Source organism: Protopterus annectens, chromosome 16.part0 (assembly GCF_019279795.1).
Source record: "Protopterus annectens isolate FY-2018-M chromosome 16.part0, PAN1.0, whole genome shotgun sequence".
NCBI classification, from domain to species: domain Eukaryota; kingdom Metazoa; phylum Chordata; order Ceratodontiformes; family Protopteridae; genus Protopterus; species Protopterus annectens.
Window position 1 is genome coordinate 550,804,526 of NC_056750.1, and position 24,665 is coordinate 550,829,190.

The 24,665-nt window shown below is 44.1% G+C and overlaps 1 protein-coding gene across 5 annotated transcripts in view; it reads right to left on the reverse strand.

The window, feature by feature from the left end:
* The window catches only part of USP20 (ubiquitin specific peptidase 20), a 5,014,215-nt gene that overhangs the window by 2,750,634 nt on the left and 2,238,916 nt on the right, over window positions 1-24,665 (reverse strand). The window lies entirely within an intron of this gene.

Here is a 24,665-nt window from a genome sequence, read left to right on the forward strand (position 1 = left end):
TAAATAAAATCGTAACTGTCTATGAACATCCAACAAGTCTAGTTTGTATTCCATTTTGTTAGCAAAATTAGGAAAGAAAACCAGTAACTTGATGGTTTGATTGATATTACCTGGTGATGCCGCCTTGGGAAGAAAGGATGGATTGATCCGATGGGAAACCCTATCTTTTTGGAAAATCATATAAGGAACTTTGACGGACAAGGCTTGCAGTTCTGAAACCCTTTTAGCAGAGGTGATAGTCACCAGAAATGCTGTTTCCTAAGATAAGAATTTTAGATCTGTGGTTGCAGCGAGTTCAAAAGGTGGAGCGACCAGAGCTTGAAGAACCATAGTAAGGTCCCATGGGGGAACAGGATCCTTGACAGGGGGGGGGCGTAACAGAAAAGTCCCTTTAATAAAGGCTTTACGCAGTCTGGAGGAGGCTAGTGAGGCAGAATTCTCACCCACATGAAAATGAGAAATGGCAGCCAATTGGACCTTGACAGTAAAAGAACTAGGTCCCTGTTGAAAGATATCAGCCAGGAAATCAAGAATGGCAGAAAGAGGAGCTGTGAAGGGGTCTAAACTCCCTTGAGAGGTCCAAAAGGAAAAACATTTCCATTTACTGCGATAAACCTTCCTGTTTGAAGACTTATGAGCAGCCACCAGAACAGACCTAACTGAAGAGGATAGTCCAGGAGTCCTAACGATCATGGGAACTGAAGCAGCCAAGCTGTGAGCTGCAGACTGTCCAGGTTCGGATGAGGAACGACCGATGGGTGTGAAATCAGATCCTGAATGGGATCCAAGATCCAGGGCGGAGCCGGAAGGTGAGACCAAAGGAACGGAAACCATACCTGGCGAGGCCAAAACAGGGCAATGAGGATCACTTTGCTCCCCAGTCAATGAGCTTTCTGTAGAAACCCCAGAATAAGAGGTACGAGAGGGTAAGCATACAGAAGACCGGGAGGCCAAGCATGGACTAGAGCATCTCTGGCGGACTCCACTGTCAAGGGGTTCAGTGAGAAAAACTCGCTACACTTCACATTGCAAGGAGAAGCGAACAGATCGCAGCAAGGCTGACCCCACTGAAGATCTGCTCCGCTACTGAAAGATTCAGAGACCACTCGTAAGGCATCAGAATAGTCTGACTTAACCTGCCAGCTAGAATGTTGGACAGTCCTGGAATGTGCATTGCTATGAGAAAACGACCAGTGGAGATCTCCCATTCCCACACTCTCATGGCCTCGTGACAAAGGGGTAAGATCTGGTCCATCACTGTTTGCTGATATACCAGACCACTGACATGTTGTCTGACTGAATTGCAATGGTTCCCACATGAAGAAAGGCATGAAGGGCCTGCAACGCTAAAAGGACCGCCGTCATCTCTAGAACATTTATGTGCAAGCTGGTCTCTACAGGGGACCACAGGCCTTAGACTGTCCTGCTCGAACAATGCCCCCCCCACCTGAGTTGGGAGGCATCTGTGGTCACTGTGGCTTGGGCAGGGGCTGGAACAAGGGTCGTCCCTCTAAGATGTCCAGAGAGCACATCCACCAGAGAAGGGACAACCGACAGACCCGACTAAGTTGTATTGGATAGGAAAATGGAAGTTCCAACAGAGACCATTATACAGCTAGTGTCCACTGTAGAATTCGCACATGTAACTGGGCACATGGAAGAAGCGTTATGGTCACCGCCACTGAACCTAAGGCCCTCAACACTGTCTCCGCTGATGGAAGATGAGAATGGTAGATCAGAGAGACCATTGCATCCTCAGGTTTTGTACTCTCTCCAAGTTCAGGAAGATTTTGCACTGTAATGTATCTATCCTTGCTCCAATGTAGTCTATCACCTGGACAGGATTTAGAAGTGATTTGGATGCGTTGACTGTGATCCCCAAATGCAGGGCAAGCTTTAAGAAATAATCCTTGGTTTGAGAAAGTAGACGCCTGGTGGGAGCAGCAAGGAGCCAATCATCCAGATATGGATAGACCTGCATCCCCTGAAGCCTCAGGTGAGCTGCTACCACCGCCATCACTTTGATCAACACCCTGGGGGCTGTGGTGAGGCCAAAGGGTAGGGCTCAAAACTGGTAATGATTGACTCCTAGCTAGAAGTGGAGGAACCTCCTGGAGCTTCTGTGCATCTTTATGTGATAGTAAGCATCCTGGAGATCTAACAAGCACATCTAGTCGCTTTCTTGCAGGTACGTCATGATGGACTGTAGTGTGACCATCCAGAATTTTTCTTTGGCATCTGACAGGATCAGGGTAGATAGGTGCAGAATGGGCCTTAAGTCCTCTGTTTTCTTTGGCACCAAAAAGAACCTGGAGTAGAAGCCCGAACCAGACTGATATGGGAGGATGGTTTTGATGGCTCTTTTTCCTAGCAGCTTGGAAATTTCTTGTGCTGCTGCATCCCTTTGCATGGGTGATACGTCCAAGAGGTGTTTGGGAGATTTGGGAGGAATCACAAAGGGGAAAAAGTATCCTCTGGATATGATCTGAAGCACCCAGCAGTCTGAAGACCAAATGAAGTAAACTACTTCAGATCATGTTTTGTCTTTTGCTACTTTTTTAAGGGGATATCCGGCTATGAAGGTAGAAAACTCTAACGTTGGCCTACACTCAATCGTAGTCAGGACTTCCTCCCTCACCAAAATCTGAGGAACCTCTCTAGGCCCTTCAGTGATAATCAAAGTACAGTTTTGTACCTACCATAAATGTAGATGTCTGATAGGTATGCATCTGCAGTCATAACATATGGGTTGTCCTGCCTCAGGCAGCCCTTCGGTCGGCCGGATTCCAAAGTCTGGGTCTGGCCTCGGCTGATGTCGCACTTTCCCCGACGTCAGAGCTTCTGGGGTATAAAGGCATCAGCCGATGCCATTTTCCTCAGTGTTTCTTGCCCCAGATGCCAGGTGCCCTCTAGGAAGGCTAAATTTGGATAAATGTTTAATGTTCCAAACAGTAGCAATATATATATATATATATATATATATATATATATATATATATATACATACATATATACAAACAAACAAATACACCATAATAGATTCCCCCAGCTAGCTGAAAGAGGGGTAAGCACCCTAGGAATACCACAGAGGGGAAGGAGGGTGGGTAATCCTGACTGCAGATGCATACCTATCGGACATCTACATTTATGGTAGGTACAAAACTGTACTATGTCCTTCAAGGATGCATCTGCAGTCATAACATATGGGTAGAATACCATAGCCAAACTGGGGAGGAGGTACTAAGATAAGGATGGTGTAGTTAAGATCCCCTGTAAAACTGCAGTTGCAAAGCCTGCTCGGGATCTGGAGTATAAAGGTAGATTGTAATGCTTGGCAAATGTATGCATGGAGCTCCAAGTAGCAGCTTCTAAAATGTCCTTGGTAGCCACCCCTCGTAGGAAAGCTGTAGTGGTGGCTGTGGCCCTTGTGGAATGAGGCCTGATATTTTCAGGAGCTGTCTTTCCATGAAAAGAGTAGCAAAAGCGAATGCAATTTCCTATCCATTTCGAAATTGTCTGTTTGGAAAGTGCTTTTCCTTGCACCCCAGTTGCATATGCTACAAAAAGTTGGTCAGTTTTTCTGCTGGTTTTAGTTCTGTCCAGATAGTAGCATAGTTGTCTGTGTATATCCAAGGTGTGCAAACGTTTTCTCCTTTGTTCTCTGGGTTAGGGAAGAACGTAGGCAAATGAATAGCTTGGTTCAAGGATACCCTGGATACCACATTTGGCATGAAAGTAGGATTGGTTCTCAGAGACACTCTATCCTGGTGAAAAATAAGGAAAGGCTGCACTGCCATTAATGCCTGTAACTCGGATACTCTTCTTGCTGAAGTGATTGCCAGAAGGAAAGCAGTTTTCCAAGATAAAAACTGTAAGTCTGCTGATGCTGCTGGTTCAAAAGGAGGTAGTGTCAATTTTTCCAGCACAAAATTGAGATCCCATGTGGGCAGAGGGGGTCTCCTTGGAGGTTTAACATTTTTGATCCCTCTCAAAAATTGTCTGAGAAGAGGGTGAGAGAAGATAGGAGGATCCATATTGTATTCTGCTGAAATTGCTGAAGCATGAATCTTAATGGAAGAGTAGGACAGGCCATTGTGGAACAATTCTGCTAAGTATTCTAGGATGTGTGCTAGGTTTGCCACTGTGACATCTGTGCTCTTTGACGTGCTCCAAATGAGGAATCTCTTCCATTTAGCTGAGTATGTCTTCCTTGTGGAGGGTCTGCGAGCCTCCAGGATAATGTCCTTGACCCTCTGAGATAAAACAGTTTGGTTTGGTTTTACTGAATTTTCCAGGCAGTTAGTTGCAGTGTTTTCAAGTTTGGATGCAGGGTCTTGAAATTGTTCTGCGTTAGAAGAAGAGGCCATAGGGGTAGAGGCCATGAGTTTGCCTGAGACATGCTTCTCAGTAGTGGATACCAGTGTTGTCTTGGCCAGTCCGGAGCCATTAGTATCACCTTTGGCTGTTCCTCCCTGATCTTCAGTAGAACCTTGTACATTAATGGGAGAGATGGAAAGGCATACACTGTTAGGGCATTCCAGCTGAAAGAGAGAGAGAGTCCACCCTCCAGGCTTGTGGGTGGTATGTCCTTGAGCAGAATTTCTTCAGATGGTGGTTGAGTGGGGAGGTGAACAGATCTATCTCTGGCATTCCCCATTTCTTTGTTATGAGTTTGAAGATGTCTGGATGCAGCATCCATTCGTGAGCATCCGTGGTAGTTCTGCTTAAGCTGTCTGCTAGTGAATTCTCTTTTCCTGGTACAAATTTGGCCTGTAGCTGGATATTGAGATTCAGGCATAGGTTCTACAGATCCATTGCCATCCGGCATAGAGGGTAGGAATGTGTGCCTCCCTGTTTGTTTATGTACCACATGACCGTGGTGTTGTCTGTTCTTATTAGCAGATGTCCTTGCTGGAGGAATGGTTTGAATGCCTCGATTGCATGCTTCACTGCCAGCATCTCCTTTTGGTTTATGTGCATGCTGAGATGCCCTTGAGACCATAGGCCTTGGATACATTTGTCCTCCATGTGTGCTCCCCATCCTAGGTCTGAGGCGTCCGTGGTGATGGTCTGCCTTGGTTTTGGTTTGTTGAAAGGCAACCCTCTGTTGTACTGGCATGCCTGAGCCCACCACAGGAATTCCTTTTGAAGGCATGGAATGATTAGTATCATGGTTTCTAGACTGTGACTGTGTTGAGACCATACATTCCTTAGGTACCACTGTAATTTCCTCGTGCAGCCTGGCATGTGGAATCAAGATTATGCAGGATGCCATGTAACCTAGGGCCTGCAGGACTTTCCTTGCAGTAAACTGAGTTTGTCTTGTCAAAGTCATGAAATAATGTGGAAGTTGTTTTTGTTTTTCTTCTGTGAGAAAAGCCATCTGAGTGATTGTGTCCAGATCCGCACCCAAAAAGGTTATCCTTTGGGATGGCACTAGTCTTGACTTTTGGATGTTGACTGTGTATCCCAAGGCCTGTAGCAGGTGTATGACATAGGCCAAGTCCTTTAACAATTTTGTCTTGTTGTCCGCTTGTATTAGGCAGTCGTCCAGGTATGGGTAAATTTGAATTCCCTGAAGTCTGCAATGTGCAATTACTGATGCCAGGCATTTCGTGAATACTCTGGGCGCAGTAGATAAGCCAAAGGGCAATGCTGAGAATTGATCATGCTCTGATCCTGCAAGAAATCTGAGGTGTCTTCTGCAATCTGGTCGAATAGGGACGTGCAGGTATGCCTCCTTGAGATCTAGAGTCACCAGCCAAGACTCCTTGCCCAACATGGGAAGAAGTTGCTGTAGGGTCAGCATTTTGAATTTTGGCACAATGAGGTATGTGTTCAGTGCGGACAAGTCGAGAATAGGCCTCCATTGGTTTTCTTTTCTTGGTACCAGGAATAATCTGGATTAAAATCATTGGCCTTGTTCCATAGATGGTACCCTTTCTATTGCTTTCATCTGAAGTAAATTGCTGATTTGTCTTAAAGCCTCTGCCTTCTGGTTTGGTGGAAGGTTTGGCATTCCGCTCCTTTTTGGTAAAGTGTGGAAGTGAAACCTGTATCCTTTGTCTATTGTTTGCAATGTCCATGTATCCTTTGTAATGCAATGCCAGTTTTTCGAGAATAATGCCAGCTTTCCGCCCAAGGGAGCTTCCAGTTGATCCCTGGTAGGCGGAATCAGAGTCAAGTCACTGGGTCTGTCCTGTGGTAGTGGTTGAAGGTGCAGCTGTGGCACCACTCCTCTGGTTGGCAGGCTGCCACTGACGGCCCCTGTAGGCACCCTTTGATTGACCTCTGCCTCTAGGGCATCTGTTCCTGCCCCTCTGTGCTCTGGAGGTGTCTGGAAAGGACCAATTCTTTGTAGGCCAGTTTCTGCTGAACCTCGGTGGTTGGACTTGCAGAAATTCCTTTACTGTTTGCACAGATGTTGCTTTTTCTTCCACCTTCTTTAAAATCTCCTGTGCAGGGGAGCCAAATAAATTTTGTTTCTCCATTGGAGCATCGAGAAGTTTAGCCTTGACATGGTCTGGCAAGGATTGCTCTTTTAGCCAGGCATGCCTACGAATTACTGCCCCCATCATAGCTGATCTAAATGAAGCCTCCAGTGCATCATAGCCACATTTTAAGAAATGATTACTGACCTGCTGAGAGTTGTGTACCAAATCCTGAAGGGATTTACGGTCTAAAGGTTCAGGAGAAGAAAGCTTCTTATTCAGCTGATCTAACAAAAATTCATGGTACTGTATCATATGGAATTGACAGTTTAATGCCCTGGCAGAAAGAGTAGCAGATGTATAAACCTTTTTCCCCCATCTCTCTAATGCTCTAGACTCTCTTTCAGAGGGGAGGGGATTCTTGGCCGTAGCAGCTGCAACCCCTTTAGGGCCCTGAGAAATAGTTTCTGGGTCTGCAGCATGGGCTTTATACAGGTGGAAGTGAGAATCTGGGACCCTGTAATATCTATCAGGTTTGGCAGGGGCCGGGGGAAGAGAATCAGGTGCAGTACTTACATCATTATACACATCATCAATTACATTTAGAACAGGTGGTATGGCTAAGGGCCTATGCTGGGGCAAATGCAAAAAGGTCCTTAATCTTTTTCTAGAATCAGAGAAATCCTGACCCTGCCATTGAAAGTGCTCCCTCATAGAGTGTAAAGTCTCCCCAAAGGAAAATTCTTCAGGGGGGGAGGCCGAAGGGATAGATTCTTCTGCATCTGAATCCTCATAAGGTGAGTAGGCCCCTACCTGGTGGTCTGACAAATCAGATCCATCCGTGGAGTAATCTGAGGAGTGAGGTTCAGAGGGGTCATTCCTGGGCCTTTTGTCTGGAGGAGGTTGGCAGGCCCTGTCCAGGTGAGGTTGGGAACCCCTAATTAAGAAGATAAGGTCCTCAGCAAGACTGAGGATCTGAGAACTAGAAGAAGGCCTCTGGGATGTAGATTTGACAGGCAAAGCTTTTGAAAGTTTGGCAGCTTTAGCCCTGGAAAAGGCCTTAATAGACATAGAAGCTGGGGGCCTAGCTGCCCCACATGCAGGGGTAGAAATGTCCAAAGGAATGGTGTCGGACAAATCCTGAACAGTAGCTTCGGTAGGGAGTTCTGAAGCCGACTCAGCCGGGGCCTCTCTGGCCTCGGTGGTCGTAGGTATGGTTTCGGTAGTAAGAATAGCCGTCGACTCGGTTTCAGCCGAAACCGAGACACGTGCGGTAGGCCTAACCGTGGTTTCAGCTGAAACCGAGGGCCGCGAGTGTCGGTCCTTTTCCTTGCGTTTTTTGACCATATGCGAAGTCGGAGTCTCTGACAGCATTTTATAAGCAAAAGCGGTTCCAAAAAACTCCTCTGCAAACTCCGACCGACGTCTAAGAGTCCGTCGGTTGAAGGAGGCACAGGCTAAACAAGCTGATATGTCGTGATCTGGGCCTAAGCAAGGAAGGCAGTAAGAATGGAAATCCTTATGAGGTATTTGTTTCCCACAAGTTAAACAATTATTTACTTTGTCTGACATCGGCTGAGGCAAGAAAGAGTTCCCAACAGGGTACTTAGCTTTTTTCGAAGTCTTCGGTAGCTGAAATCTCTGGATCTGACCGACCGGCACTTGCGAACAGCTTCTGCTTCGGGCACCGCGCGGCAAGAAAGACTGAGGAAAATGGCGTCGGCTGATGCCTTTATACCCCAGAAGCTCTGACGTCGGGGAAAGTGCGACATCAGTCGAGGCCAAACCCAGACTTTGGAATCCGGCCGACCGAAGGGCTGCCTGAGGCAGGACAACCCATATGTTATGACTGCAGATGCATCCTTGAAGGACATCCATGGTTTCTCCTGAATGACCAAAACAGATGTCTGCAAGGCCTCTGAGGACATGTAGCAACCAGATCTATGCCGGCCTCCAAAATGGTCATGGCAGAGAAATCCAATCCAGGAACTGGGTGAACCCCTGGACTTTCATCAGACTCGAGACAGATGTCTGAGGTAGGAGTCTCAGCCGAAGAATCAGACCTAACCTTTTCGGCCTTTTTCTTCAAAGATGCCTGATCCTCAGGCTAGGAAGTACCCTCCATAACATTTTTTCCTAGAAGTTTGAGGCACTGGTTTTCTAAATAAGTCATGAGGGATGAAAGATGACTGCTTAAGGTCTTAGGCACAAAAGCCTGACAAACATTGCAGGACATATGATCGTGAGAAGCCCCTAAACAAAGCAAGCACTGCTCATGACGGTCTTCATGGAAAATCTGTCTCCCATACTGGCATTTACCCTTCTTGTATGACATGAAACCCCAGTACAAAACAAAAGATAGGCAAAAAACCCCAATGAGGCATTAATCAGAATGGCTAGGTACACCAGAAACAACTTGGGCAATCAGACCGATGATCAGAGATGGCAATTGGACTGGCAGCAAAGAAGTTCTCGGAGGATGATATAATCTAGATGTCACCTTTATGCCCTATGTTACATGAGGAGCATATGTATGATGTTTGGCATATCTTAAGACAAACTAAAGGCTTTGGTATATTGGCCGGACATTGCACTGCCATTGGCAGGGGATACCTAATGTTATGAACACTGCAACAGCGAAATGGAAGGACATCCTTGAGTAATCTCTGGATCCTAACTGGTCTTTGGGGACCAGCTGGATGACTTTTCTAGCAGTTTGGCAATATCTACTGTTGTGAGTTCCCACTGACTTAGTGGAACATTGGGAACTTTCTATTTCTTGATGGGGCAAAGAGAAAATGGCAAAGAATAGACTCTGGAAATAATGTTTAGCACCCAAGAATTTATGGTTATGATTAACCATGCTTGTGGGTGCAGAGACAAGCACTGACTGCCTTCAGAATGAAGCAGATGGGCAACCCCACTTTGAAGACCCTGAAAGGGGTTCTTGGTAAACAACCAGTGAAAGCCTTGGTTGTGTGATCTAATTCTGCATCTAGGGCAACATCTGTTGTTTTTCTTCCTTATCTGCTATAAGGACGTGTATTGCCAGGGGTTTCTTGGTAAGAGCTCTGTATTTTTGTGAACCACTTCTTTTTCTTATCCCACTGTTCCCTACAGAAAGATTTCTGGGAAGTGGAGAAGCAGATTCTCATTGCAGAGTGTGTTTCACTATCCTGTTGATTCCTGGCTATTTTTTTTCTTTTATTTTAGGTCCAAACAGGGCGGACTCATCGAAGGGGGCATTAATGAAAGACATCATAAATCTTTCCACACAAACACACAGATGCATCCAGGCTTGCTGACAAATGGTAATGCAGACAGATGCCTGCTGCTCTTGCAGTGTCATTAGCCACTTTGGAAAGCAGTCACATGGTTACAATGCAGGTAGACTGGAAAGTAGGAATCCACGATCTTCTGAACATCCGCAGATAAGATACCAGACAGAGACATGGAGATCTCCTTGATCAGGTCTCTGAAATCTGGTCACATGGGCTAAATAATTCAGCGTTCAAAGGTTGCTAAAGCATACTTCTGTTTCCCAAACCAGTCCATAGCCCTAGACTCTCTATTAAGGGGATGGACAGAGGAAGTTATTTCAGACAGTTCCTTCTTTGTGGCTGCCACTACGATCATCTCATCCACCGTTGGACATCTGCTACAGTGTTTCTGGTTTGTTGGTGCTGCTAGACTCCTATCGGGCTTTTTCAGGATGGGTTCCACCACATCAGGGTCCTCCCATGCCTGCTGAGCCATCAAGTCAATGAGTAGGTTAAAAGGCAGTACCACCCAGGACAAAGATGAGACAGAACCAAAGGCTTCCAAGAACACAGACTCATCTGGAAAAAGATTACCTGTGGACCATCCCCCACTCTGCTTCACCAATTCAAATATCTTGCCAAAGGTGACATCTTCAGGGGGGGTTCTAGAGAAGCCTTCACTTTCATCCAAGTCTGCCTTCGGTGAGAGACTCTGGGGAAGAGTCTACATGCTTCTGCTTGCATGTCTGCTTCCTGTGAACCAGTTCTGGGAGGAGGGGTTGTGGGGATCGGAAGGTTCAGAATCAGACTGGGAGCTTACATAGGTAGCCTGTGAAACAGACTGTCCCTACTTAACAGGAGGATGAAAGGTAGAAGCAGATTCTAGTCAGGGTTCGGATGGAACTGAACTGGATGGCTGCACTTTTTCCCTCGGCACTGAGAGGACTTGCTCAAAGGTCGATAACTCTACTGGCTCCAGTGGAGCCCTCCTGTCCTCAGACATCTAGGAAACCTCAGAAACCCAACAGGCCTAGACCCAGAGACTGACCTTGGAGATGACCTATCAGCAGCCTATGCACCAAGGGGAAGAGAGGACTCCAACAACTTTAGTGTCAACCCATCCCCTGGAGCAATAGCACTGAAGCTTCAGCTCCAAGACTCTTTCAGATCCAAACATGTCAGAGCCAAAAGAGGAAGGGAATCTGTCAGAGTCGAAGTCCCTTCTACTGTCGGCTCTGGCAAAAGTGCTGCAGGACAGATCTGATCTGAGACAACTGGGACCAAGGAGCAGACTGGGACTAGATAGGATAGGAGGAGGAGAAGAGGGCCCAGCACTCAATACATTCTCAAGGGATAGTACTGAGTGAACCACTAGCTGAATCTGCATTCAGAGGAACTTCCTCATCCTGTTGACATTCTGTTTAGTCAGACTTCTTAACAGTGATGACGTCATCAAAGGGCACGTAAAGTACCTTCTTTCATGAAGGAACGATAAGAGCAGTCCGGGACTTGCCAGGTCAAGGGAGAACAGGGACCAAAGAGGAGATGGATAGATCCAAGGAACTGTCAGCTCTGAATGACTTGGCACCTTTGGATCCTAACCCGAAGAAAGTGTCGGATCTAGGGAACACTCATGGGATTTCTCAGAGTCCGATTTCTCTTTTTCTTTTGTCTTATCTTTTTGCTTTTCGTATCCTTACTGGTGAGTGAAGAGGCAGCAGAAAAAGGGGGAAGGATGGCAGACCTTGTTTGAGGAGGAAGGAGACGTTTAACAATTAACTTCTCCATTCTAGTCTATAAAGCACAGGAGTTAAAGAAGGAGCAGACCTAACAGTGAGTGTCAAAATGGGCTGAACCCAAAGACACAGAGTATGGGTCATGAAGAGGGAGCCTGTGCTCACACTATGTACATTTCTTACAACTCTAACTGTCAGCCATTATTGCAGAAACACACACACCCACAGGAAAAGTTTCTAAACTCTAAATATGGCTGAACAACTATGACTAGTCTAGATTTACAACCATCTAATGTAAGCAGTAAGGAACACTAAATAAACCTAAAAATACTAACATACCTAACACCAGTCATACAGTCTCTATTTCAGATAACTAAACACATTAATGCACTAAAAAGGTTACCAAGCACCAAAACTAACTAAAGAGAAAATATCTCTCTGCAAGGGAGTAGTAGGAAATAAGGCAAAATCTGCCACAGTAACACCAAAAGGATATATATTATATATAAATGTAGGAGCTCTTGATGATGCGACTGAACATTTAAGGTGGTGGCAAATGAGATTTGAGGCACTTAGGTGGTGTTCAGGGAATTATGGGTAGAAGAGCAGTCAGCCCTGGAAGAGAAGAGCTTCACAGTCAGTGCCGAGGTTAGATCCAGCAACCCATAGCTGAATCAGACCAAAACAATCAACACTGGGATAACTGTATAAAAGATCAGGCTGCCAAACAGTGTCTGCACGTAACATGAAAGTTGGAAATACACATTCAAAAAAATGACACATACAAAAGGTGGAAGCAATAATAGCTACTCTATACATATTAACTTGGAATGGAAATTCCTTTACTGGTATAAACAAAAAGGAAAGATTATTGAATTATATTTTAAAATTCAGATTGCAAATAGCAATCTGCAGGAGACGCATTTGGTAAGAAATGAGCATGTAACTTTTCACAAAGAAACAAAGAAAAAATTTCAGGATGGATATCTGGCAGTATACAAGGGACAAAGGAAAAGAGGAATAGTTATACTAATTGCCAGAGGGGCTTTAACAGTGATAGAGAAGAAAATAGACAGTAATGGTACATTTGTGATGGTAAGGGGCTACTGGCAAGGGAGGAAGATCATGCTGGCATGTACTTATATTCCACAGAAAACTGCTATTATGGAGCTAAAGAAAATTTTGGGAGGAATTTTACTTATAAGTGGGGACTGGAACTTGATTTGCAATAGCAAGAACATATCAGGGGTACCTAGAAGGGAAAATATAGCAAAAGAGTGTAGATTTCTGAAGAAATGTTTGGTATGGGAGATGTGAATTCAGTAGTAGGAACTTGGATATAATTTGCATATTAACCTCCAAAGGGATAGCACCTGGGCTAGACAAGAAAGAGATTATACCTCACAGGAACATGTCCATTTAATCAAAAGCTTCCACACACATCCAAAAACAATTTCAGATCATGCAACAACTAACAAGATAAAAACGTAGGGCAATGAAATAAAAATGAAACACTGGTGCGGAATTTAAGGAATGACAGTGGAAATTATTTGAGAGTTATTAGGGAAAATAATAATAGCTTCAGAGTTATAGATAGTGAGTGGGACGAAATGAAATTAGAGTTTCAAAAGAGGTGGAAATAAAACAGAAAAAGATATAGTTAAGAAGTAGTAGGAATTACTTAGAGGGGCTGACAAAGGTGAAAGCATTGCAAAAAAGGGAATCTCACAGAAGAAAAGGTGCAAATGCAGAGTGGTAAAGAGAAAATAAAGGAGTATCTGGATAATATGCACAAGTTTAGAAATATGGATGTTAAGCAACTATTTTTGATAACTCCAGAGCACAAAAAAAAGTTTAAAACAACTTAGGTAACAAAGTAGAAAGGTTGTCGCCAAACTTAGGGAAACCTACTACAAGAAAAATTACCAGAGATCCTGTAGAACTATTAAAGATACTTCAGAAATTTTATGAAAATGTGTATAAAGCAGAGGAATGTGGAAATAAAGAAAGCACAAATGGAAATGTTTATGGAAGACAATTATGCCAAGGTTGGAGGTTGAGGAGGCTCAACAACTAATAGTTAAGATAGGAGGAGATTAGATAAAAGCTGTGATGTATAAATCAGTCTTCAAGAAAGTCTCTAAGAATAAATGGTATTCTTGGGGCAGTCTGGAAATTAGGAGGGAAGAAAGTGATAAAGTTCTCGAATATTTTATTTAATAGTATTTTAAAAGGAAGGGAAGCACCAACATCTTGGAAGAAAGCTGTGGTGGCCGTTTTACCTAAATACAGAAAAAATACATCAGATCCAGCTTAATATATAGTCATATCAATTTTAAACCATGACTATTTATTTATTTTATTTATTACGTTTGTTAACCGGGTAGTGTCCGGCTGGGCAAGAAGCCCATTTTCAGCGGAGACCCGGGGGGAAAAGCTCCAAGGTAGTTTACAAATAGCTTTTACAAATGACATATACAAGTTACAATAATTATAGGACATAAAGAAATGCAAAAAAAACAAGTTCTTACTGTAGTGTCAAAATCAAGTGTAACAAAGTTAGACATATTAAGGATATTTAGAAAATTATAAGCAATTTTCAGACATTATATACAATATCAGTTTTCCATACATCATTCTTTTGAACCATTATTTTGGAAGAAATGATTCAAAAAAGCCAGGAGATACTGAGAAAGGAAGAGAGAAGAAGGATATAGACATTTGCAGGTAGAAATGTTTAGCCTGGACTTGTACAGGAGCAGAGCCTATGTTTACAGAAGTATTCTTTTAGGGTTTGTTTAAATGCTAGTGTGTTAATGATAGTGAGAATATGACTACAAAAAGAAGTTATGTACTCACCGTTACATTCCATCTGTGTTGTCCATTTTCATTCTTTTTCAATTTATGGGGTTCAGATCTAATCCCATGGATCCAACTCGACCGTTGCAAAAGCTCATGGCAACCAGAAAACTTTTGATCTACTCACTTACCCACAGTGCACCAACCCTAAGTACCTCAGATCTTGTCTGCTAATATCATCAGAAAGAAGCAATGAAATACAGATAGAGGAGACTACATCTGGAGCCATGTTCCAAGGAAGTGGCATAATCAGAAAAACACTCACACTTCCAGGAAACTACAGGGCAGGGGGTTGGTGGGAAGGGAGTTGAGGAAGAATGAAAAAGGACAACACAGATGGAACATTATGGTGAAGACACAACTTCTTTATCTGATGTTGTCAATTTTCATTCTGTCCTCAACTTATGCGACAAAGTCCCCAGCTCCCTTCATCCCTGGGTGAACTCAAGGAAGGATATTCTTCAGCACCACTGAACCAAATGATGCTCTACCCCTGGAGACCGTATCCAATTTGTAATGAGTAACAAATGTGTGGGGAGCAGCCCAAGTAGCTGCTGCACAAATGTTGTCCATGGAAGCTCTAGACTGGAAGACTGATGACGTAAGTCATTGTTCTAGTGGAATGAGATCATCATTTTTTTTGATAAAGTAATGCCAAATTTGTTGTATATGTACGATGTACAATCCATAAGCCATCTGGACAGAGTAATTCTGGCAACAGGTTTTCCTAGTTTTATGTCAGAAAAAGAGACAAATAAGTGGTCAGTCTTCCTGTTACTTGTGTTTTGTGCAGGTAAAAATGCAAACCGTCTGTGGACATCCAATTAATGCAACATGTATTCACCTTTATTAGAAAATCTGTGGAAAAATACCATCAAATTGATGGACTGATTAATTAATATTAGACCCTGAAATCACTTTACGGCGAAAGGAAGCGTTAGTTCTTAAAGTGACTCGGTCTTTGTGAAAGATCAAATAAGATGGTTTGGAAGATGAGGCTGAATCTCTAAAATTCTTCTAGCAGAAGTAATGGCTACTAGAAAAAACTGTTTTCCAAGAGATATACTTTAGGTCAGATTTAGCTGCTCACTCAAATGAAGGTTGAATAAGTTGCTGCAAGACCAGATTAAGATCCCATGGAGGAGTAGGGTCTCTAAAATGAGATCTTAGAAAAAGAGTGCCTTGCAAATAGGTTTTATATAGTCTATGGCAGGCAACAGAAACACTACCAAATCCTTTGTGAAAATATGCGATTGCTGCTTGTTAGACCTTCACTGTGGAAGAGCTCACCCCATCTTTAAAAAGTATGGCTAAGAATTCAAGAATACAATGCAAAGGGGATGAAAATGAATCAGTGCTATTCTCGTGGTTCCAGTAAGCAAACTTCTCCATTTACTGGAGTAGAGTTTACGTGTTGATGGTTTATGTGAAGATAAAAGTATTTGATGGACTGGAGAAGACAGCATTGACTGTCTGGCTACTAATGTAACTGGAGAAGCCAGGCAGTCAGTCTAAGGTTCGGTATGTCTGCATGAATCATGCCTGTCGGATGAGACAGGAGGTCTGGAGTCGGCTATAGAATCGATGGTTGGTAGAGTAAGTGAGACCAAAGGAAGGGGGAACCCAATCTGTCGAGGCCAGAAAAGTGCAACAATGATGACTTTTCTCTTTGACATGGCAATTTTCTGTAGAAACATGGAAATTAGCAGGATTGGTGGGTAGGCATAAAGAAGGCCGGAGGGACAATTGTGAAGTACAGCATCCCTCAGTGACTCCCCCTTTGGGGGGGTTCAGGGCAAATTAGCTGCTGCACTTGTTGAGGGGAGAAGCAAACAGATCACAGCAAGACTGGCCCCACTGACAAAAAAAAATCACACCTGCCACATTTTTTGTTGAGAGACCATTTGTGAGGTCAAAGAATGCACCTACTTAGTTTGTCTGCTATCACACTGGACTTCCCCAGAATGTGCGTTGCTATGAGAAAACTTTTGAATGAGATTACCCATTGCCGCACTCTGGGCATTTCTCGACCCAAGGGATAAGATTTGGTTCCTGCTTGTTTGCTGATGTACCAAACTACTGACATACTGAACGTATGAACTGCAATCATCCTCAAGGGGAGTGTGTCTTGAAAGGCTTGCAAAGCTAAAAGCACTGCTCTCATCTCTAGAACACTGATATGCAAATTGGTCCCTTCAAGGGACCAAGAGTCTTAGACTGTCTTCTCCGGGTAATGCCCCACCCCACTCTAAGTGAGAAGCATCTGTAGTCACTATGGCCTTAGACTGAGGAGGAATGAATGGACGGGCCTTGCAGAACCTGTTCTAATTGAATCCACCACATGAGAACTTTGGTATTGCAGATTATTTTCCTGAACTGTGTTCTTACGGTTTGAGGAGGCACTGAAGCTATCACTGATTGTGTTGAACAATGTTCCTATAAACTCCAATTTTTGAGCAGGTTCCAGGTGAGATTTTTCATAGTTTAGGGATATTCTCAGATAACAACATGTCTAAAGGACCCGATTTCTTGGCTCTATTTCTTGATGCCTGGTCGAGGTGGTAATGAGCCAGTCATCTAGATATGGAAACACCGGGAACCTTCACAGTCTCAAGGGAGCTGCCACTACTGCCATACATTTGATGACCACACTGGGGGCTGTGGTGAGGCCAAAGGGCAGAACTCTGAATTTGTAATGACTGACTTCCAGACAGAAGCATAAATACCTTCTGGACTGCCTGTTCATTTTTATGCGATAGTACATGTCCTGAACGCCCATCGAGCACATCCAGTCGTCCTTGCCCAGAAATGGTAGAATGGACTTAACTGTGACCATCTGAACCTTGGTGCGTCAAACTGATTTGTTCTGACTGCTGAGATCCAAAATCGGTCTCCAGTCCCCTGTTTTTTTTGGCACTAAAAAGAATCTTGAGTAAGTTCCGGAATTCTATCTGGTCCGATGGGACCTCTTGGATGACTCTTTTCCAAGCAGCTTTTGTATTTCTAATGCTACTGCTTTCCTCTGACTGTGTGGAACATCGGAATTTTGCATACAGGTGGAGGTGGTAGGGGAAAGGGGATTATATAACCTCTGGAAATAATACTCTGCGCACATGTATCTTTTGTAATGTCTAGCCAGGATCTCTGGTGCAGGGATAAACGACTCCTGATTGCCTCCAGAGGTGGACAATCAGGCCTCCTTTTAGGAGCACTGGCAGGGTCTGTCGGAGAAGGAATCTCTGGGCCTCTGGTTTTGGGGGCCTCCTCTGCCACGTGGGCAGGGTCTTCCATTTGAGTTCTGTTCCCTCCTCTGCCCCTGGGGCAACTATCTCCATAGGGATCTTGGAAAAGATCCTGGGACTTTTTGAACCACATTTTCCGACCTCATTGATTCCTAGAAAATGTTCTTTGGGGGGTTGAAAAACATACTCCCACAGCAGAGAGGGTCTTTCCATCTCACTCATACCTGGAGAGTATGTCCTTTACTTTAGGGTCAAAGAAACAGCTTCCGTCAAAAGATGCACTGATGAAAGAGGACTTGAAGGACTCCGTAAAGTCACACAAGCGCATCCAGGCATGCCTCCTAATGGAAATGCCTGAACCCATCACCCTTGAGTTACCTTCAACCACATGGGAGATGAGCCTCATGGACAAGTTAGTGATCAATAGTAGGGTAGCCAACTGTGAGGCCACAGAAGATTGAGCTTAGAAGTACTGGTCCCAAAGACAGAATTTGAAAGTTTCTTAATCAAATCCATCTGTAATCTTGTGAAGTGTGCCAAATAATTCAGCAATTTGAGTGCAAAGTTGCTGAAGCATACATATGCTTCCCAAATCTGTTCAATGCCCTTGACTCCTTGTTAGGGGGCACAGACAAAATATAACTCTGTGAGTTCTTTCTTGGTGGCCGTCACCACGACCATGACATCTATGGGTACTCCCATGCTCCAAAATTCCTGTCATGCAGGTGGTGCCAAAATCCAGTCTGCTCTTGTGGGGATTGGCTTAACTATGTCTGGTTCCTTCCACACATGCCTAGATATAAAATCAATGAGCTCATCAGTGGGCGGAGTCACCCAGGAGGTTGATGGGCCACATCCAAAAGCCTCCAGGAATACAGATTCCTCTTCGAAAGGGTTATCAGTAGACCAACCACTCCTCTGCTTAAGGATCTCTTGGATGTCTCCAAATGAGACGTCTTCAGGTGAAGATCTTGGGGACCATTTCCAGTCATCGAAATTGGTATCTTCAGTGACAGATTCCTGAGGAGAGTCCAAGTGCCTCCTCTTGCACTTCCTCTTCCTAGGGACTTCTTTAGTAGGGTGTTCCAGAGACGTATCAGAAAAAATAGTAATACCCTGCTGGGTAGCCTGGAGACTTCAGGTTGGTTGTCCCTGTGGAATGGAATGATGGTGTTCAATGTATACAGGATCCACAGGAGAGATCTAAGGGAGGGGAACCACCTCTCCTGTAGAAGCACAGAATACTCTTCTCCACCACCTCAAAGGCAGAATGCTCTGGGGAGAAGGAAGTTGAATCCAAGCTTCCATCCCATCAGCTCCCCCTGCCCCGAAGGCAATCCACCCGAGGCAGAGGTTGGAGATGAGCTATCCAATGTTGGGGCAGAGATGGCTCCAACAACTTCAGAGTCAACTTGAATGCCTCAGATCTGACAGGGACGGTTCGGCTCTGAGAGTCGTCCAGCTCCGAAGTACATGGAGCCAGTGCCCTCAGAGAAAGCCTCGGAGCCGAAAATACTATGACTGTTGGATCTGATCAAAATGGTCCTGGAACACTCGTAGCAAAGGGCTCAAAAACGATAAGCTGGATTGGAGATGGAGATGAGATCAGTGGTGTAGTACCCAAATGGGTAAAGGCCAGAAAAACTTCCATCTGAATCTGTGCCGAGAGAAGCCTTATCATTCTATCTACATCAGCCTCAGTCAGGCTTCTGGAAGAACAAGATGATGTTCCAGAGGGAGATCTGGAGAGCTGGCAGGATTCCAAAAAAAGAGATGGTACTCGAGAGGGTATCGGATCTATGGTAGGGGAGTAACAGGTCCTACGTAACAACTTTGGATCTGAAAGGATAAGATCTGAGGAAGGCGATTTACTTTCCAATGCTGGCTACGGGGAAGAAGCAGGCATTGGATCAGATTTCTTAAGTTTGTTCTTAAGAGGTTCCATCATCAGATCTGAAGATGGGACTGAGGATCCAGATGGACCAGAATGCTTATCAGAACAGCTCCTTCTGTTTAGGTTTGGGATTTGAGCCTCAGAGGAGGAGGAAGGTAGCATGCCTTTTAAAATGAGTTTGTTTTTCCGGTCAGCGATGGCCCAAGGATTAAAGGACTTGACATTTTGCAGTCTATCTGAAGATGTTCCAAACCTAGGCAGCAGATGCATAAGGTGTGAGAGTCAGAAAGCGTTAATTTGTGACCACATTTCTGACATTTTTTACATCCTGATGCCTTTTCAGGCATTATTAATAATCAAAAATCAGGAAAATAAAACACTTTTTTTTTATACTTAGGTAAAGAGAAAGAGAGATGCCAACAATGGTATCAAGAATAAACATAACATGTATAAAAGTGGAAGAAAAGTTTACCAACAATGGTAATAAGAAATACACAAAAGTGTAGGAAAGGGAGGTAAAGTAGAAACTACAATTAAGGAAGTAATGTATGAAAAAATATAAAGATAAAAAAGGGTAAATACAATAAAATTGAACTTATCTCCGAAATAACTACACTAAGCTCAATAGCTCACAGTGATCACGTACAAACAGAAGCAGCAAATTAGATTTGAGATATGTTAGGGGATAGAGCATTATCGGTAAGGGTGGGGGGGCTTGAGAGTTTGTTAGTGGCCACAAGCTGAAAATAACAGCTGAGCTGGATCTGCAGGCTGGATCCAAACCCGACTTTACAAGAATGAATGAAAACTGACATCGGATCAAAGGATTAACTGCTCACACACAAATTAGTTAAGTAATACCCATGTTTATGATGACAGGATAAGATGAAGTATTTAGGAGTATGAATTAAAAAGACTTCTGTATGGCAGTTAAAGATATGAGGGAAGAGACTAAACTAAAGATAATACAGACATTGAGAAACTGGAAGCTCTTGTTTACTGAAATGGATAATTAGAGACAAGCAGTGAAAATGTTTTTAGTCCCTTTGGTTTTACATAGAGGTCAAGCACATTTGTTTCAACTAGAGAAGATGAGGGCAATAATTAATAAAGAATGGAAGGAATTTATCTGGGAAACGAAGAGGACAAGAGTTAAGTTGGAGAAGCTGATCATTCCAATAGAAGGAGGTGTTTTAGTATTACCTGATTTGAAGGGGTATTTTGGATATACACAGTATACATAACACAAACAGATGGTTAAAATTCAAAATGGAAAGGGATGATGATGAAGCAAGGGGGGAATTAAAAAATAAAGAGGGTGAGATTCTGGATGCAGATCCTTAAAAAGAACAACCGACCACTCAGAATGATATATACATAAAGTAGGTGAAAGTATTGTAAGAACTATGCCAACATGAGAATGGAGACATGAGATTTTGCCAATAGGGATGACTGCAAGTAGGGGAACAGAAAACAGGCAAGAGGGGGCTGGAATTTACTGCAGAAAACTGGCAAAGGAACCAAAGTACTGGGAGCAAATACCTTGAGATGGTAAAGTAATAGAGTGGGATGAGGCCAAGACAATATTTGCACTACAAGGCAGAGACTGCCTTCCCTCTAAGAGACTGATATCAGAGTTTAAGCAAACAGAAAGCCGTAGGGGAATCTTAAGTCAAACAACTGCTCTGATAGTTGAATGCAGAACAGAAGCTGCTAAAAAATGGAAAATTACTAGGGGATACATAATAGTGCATGATAACTATAAGAATCAGAGAATGTTAGAAAAGACTAGGGGGGAGAGACACTAGAAAAGCAATTTACAAGGTAACAATTAGAGAGCATATGTATGTCTTGAAAGTATGCAAAGTCCAGAAGGTTTAGGGTCTCTGCTGTAAGTGTTTGAATAGTTATTTTTATACCCCAAGCAGACTTCAAAGAATTTTTCCTCGGGTAGATAGCAAATGTTGGAAGTGTGATGGGGAAAAAAGAGGTAACTGGGAACATACATTTTGGGAATGTAGAGTCAGCAAATTTTTAAAATTCCGTACAGAGTACTCTTTGTCATATATGGGGTAAGCAATTGGCTGTAACTACGGAAAAAAGAAGTTATGTACTCACCATAACATTCCATCTGAGTAGGTAATCTTCATTTGTCAGCAACCTGTAGGTATCGGATCCGAGCCGGCAGCTTCAAACAGCTAAGATCCGAGCTCCAAGCTCCTCCCCTTACCCATAATCCCCTGCTAACCCTTCCTGACCTCAGATCGAGTTTGCTTAGTAACACAGAGTATTACAACACAGAAATCAGCTCCAAATCCTAACCTAAGGTTATCTGGAAACAAGGGCTAGGAATCCTTCTAGTACGCACTATAGGTCAGGGGGATGGAGGGGGGTCAGTTGCTGACAAATGAAGATTACCTACTCAGATGGAACGTTATGGTGAGTACATAACTTCTTTATCTGAAGTAGTTAACTTCATTTGTCCATCAACCTGTGGGACAGAGTCCCCAGCTACACAAACCTTGGGAGGTCCTCATGGAAGGATATTCCGGAGCACTGCACAGTCGAAGGATGCTCTCCCTCTGGAAATTATGCCCAACTTGTAATGATTAATGAACGTATGAGATGAAGCCCAAGTGGCTGCTGAACAAATGTCATCCAAGGAAACAGACCAAAAAGCAGCTGAGGTAGAAAATGATCAAGTAGAATGGGCGTGGACTCCTTCAGGTTCAGGTCGACCAGAACTTTGATACGCAAGCAGGATACATTGGGAAATCCATCTGGACAATGAAACTTTTGATACTGGTTTTCCCAAAGAGGGTTTTGCAAAGGATACAAAGAGTTGGTCAGATTTCCTGTGACCAGCGGTCCTGTGCAGGTAAAATCTTAACTGCCTGTGTACGTCCAGGGAATGCAATAAAAAGTTATGTACCTACCATAACGTTCCATGTTAGTTGTCTTCTTCTCTCCTTCTTTCTTGCTGGATGGGTTCGGAGCCGATCCTCGGCTCTGACTCGGCAATCTACTAAAGCTCGACAGCTATTTACTGGCTTGAGGCCCTCCATATATCCCACAATGCTAGGTGTCAGATCCCCAGATCTCGTTTGGCAGAGCTAACACCAAGGAAAGATTCAAGGACACCTGTCCAACCACAAGGAAAAACTATAGTACAAGGACAGAGGAGGACACAATGTACATCAGAGTTGTCCAGAGGAAGAAGGCCTCAAAAGGGGACTCTTCTCGGTCTGTCCAGGCTAGGGGGAAGGAGGGTGGGACACAAGAAAGAAGGCGAGAAGAAGACAACTAACATGGAACATTATGGAAGGTACATAACTTCTTAATGTTAAGTTGTCTATCTCGCCTTCATTCTTGCTGGATGGGACAGCGTCCCTAGCACCTTAGTCCTGGGTGGCTCATCGGAACAGACTCTTGAGCACAGTGGAACCAAACTCAGCTCTATTCCTAGAGGCCACATCCAACTTATAATGCGAAATGAAAGTATGAGGAGTGGCCCAAGTGTCTGCGGCACAAATAGATTCCATTGGTAGTCTTGCTTGAAATGCTACCGACGTAGCTAAAGCTCTGGTGGAATTACCTGTTTAGCAGGGAGTTCTTTATGTCTGAGCTGATAAATCAAGGTAATAATAGAGGACTACCACATGGATAAGGTTACTTTGGAAACTGGCAGTCCTTGCTTGCCCTCAGCATAGGATAAGAAGAGTTGGTCTGATTTTCTTATTTGCTTAGTCCTGTCCAAGTAGAAATGTAATTGCCTATGAACATCTAAGCGGTGCAAATTTTGTTCAGCTTTGTTCGAATAGTTAGGAAAAAAGACAGGCAGATCAATAGTCTGATTCACATTTGTTTCAGAAGGTATCTTGGGTAGAAACGAAGGATTAGGCCTAAGTGAAACTCTGTCTTTATGAAACACAAGATAAGGAGGACGAATACAGAGGGCTTGAAGTTCCGAAACTCTCCTAGCTGATGTGATGGCTACCAAAAAGAGAGTCTTCCAGGAGAGCAATTTTAAGGAACAGGAAGCCAATATCAAGTTCAAGTCCCACGGAGGCGGGGGATCTCTGACCGGGAGCCTAAGCAACAAAGTTCCTTTGAGAAAGGCCTTGCAAAGTTTGTAGGACATGATGCTGGTTTCTGACAGGTCAGCATGGAAATTTGCAATAGCAGCTAATTGGACCCTAATGGTGGCAGAGGAGGAACCAGCTTTAAAGAGCTCTGCTAAAAAATCTAAAACATGATGGACAGGGACTGTAAAGGGGTCTATATTCCTAGCCTCTGTCCAGAAAGAGAAATGTTTCCACTTACTAGCATAAATCTTCCTGGTGGCAGATTTGTGTGAAGAAAGGATGATTTCATGCACCGGCTGAGAAATTAGCGGAAGCCTGGCTAAGGTTGGAAGTGGAGCAACCAAGCTGTGAGGTTGAGAGACTGAAGGGATTGGTGCAGCCCACCCGACTGATGGACCAAAAGGTCTGGCACTGGGTCCAGATTCCACGGCTGCTCCAGCAGGTGACAATGCAGAAACGGGAACCAAATTTGTAGAGGCCAGTAAGGGGCAATGAGGATCATCCTGGATCTCAATGTGGTTGCTTTCTGAATTAGCTTGGGAATTAGGGGAAAAGGCGGGAATGCATACAGAAGACCCCAGGGCCAATCGTGAACTAGACTGTCTCTGGGGGAGTGCCGGGAAGGGGGAAGAGAGTGAAGAAGTCGTTGCACTTGCTGTTGAGAGGAGTTGCAAAAAGGTCGCAGCAATGTTGACACCATCTGCGGAAGATTTTGTCCGTTACTGATTGATTGAGAGACCACTCGTGAGGCATGAGAATAGCTTTGCTTAGCCTGTCCGCTATGACGTTGGACCTCCCGGGGATGTGCGTTGCTATCAGAAACCGTTGAAAGGAGATCGCCCACTGCCAGAGTCTGAGTGCTTCTCGACATAAGGGATAGGACTTGGTTCCGCCCTGCTTGTTGATGTACCACACTACAGACATATTGTCTGTCTGAATTGCAATAGTCCCGGTGGGTAGAGAGTCCTGAAGAGCTTGCAATGCCAAAAGCACTGCTCTCATTTCCAAGACATTTATGTGCAGATGGTACTCTAGAGGTTGCCAGGTGCCCTGGACAGTCCTGCCATGAAAATGCCCCCCCCCCCAACCGATCAGGGAGGCATCCGTGGTCACTGTGGCAACAGGAGGAGGAAGAACACACAGTCTGCCCTGGAGTAT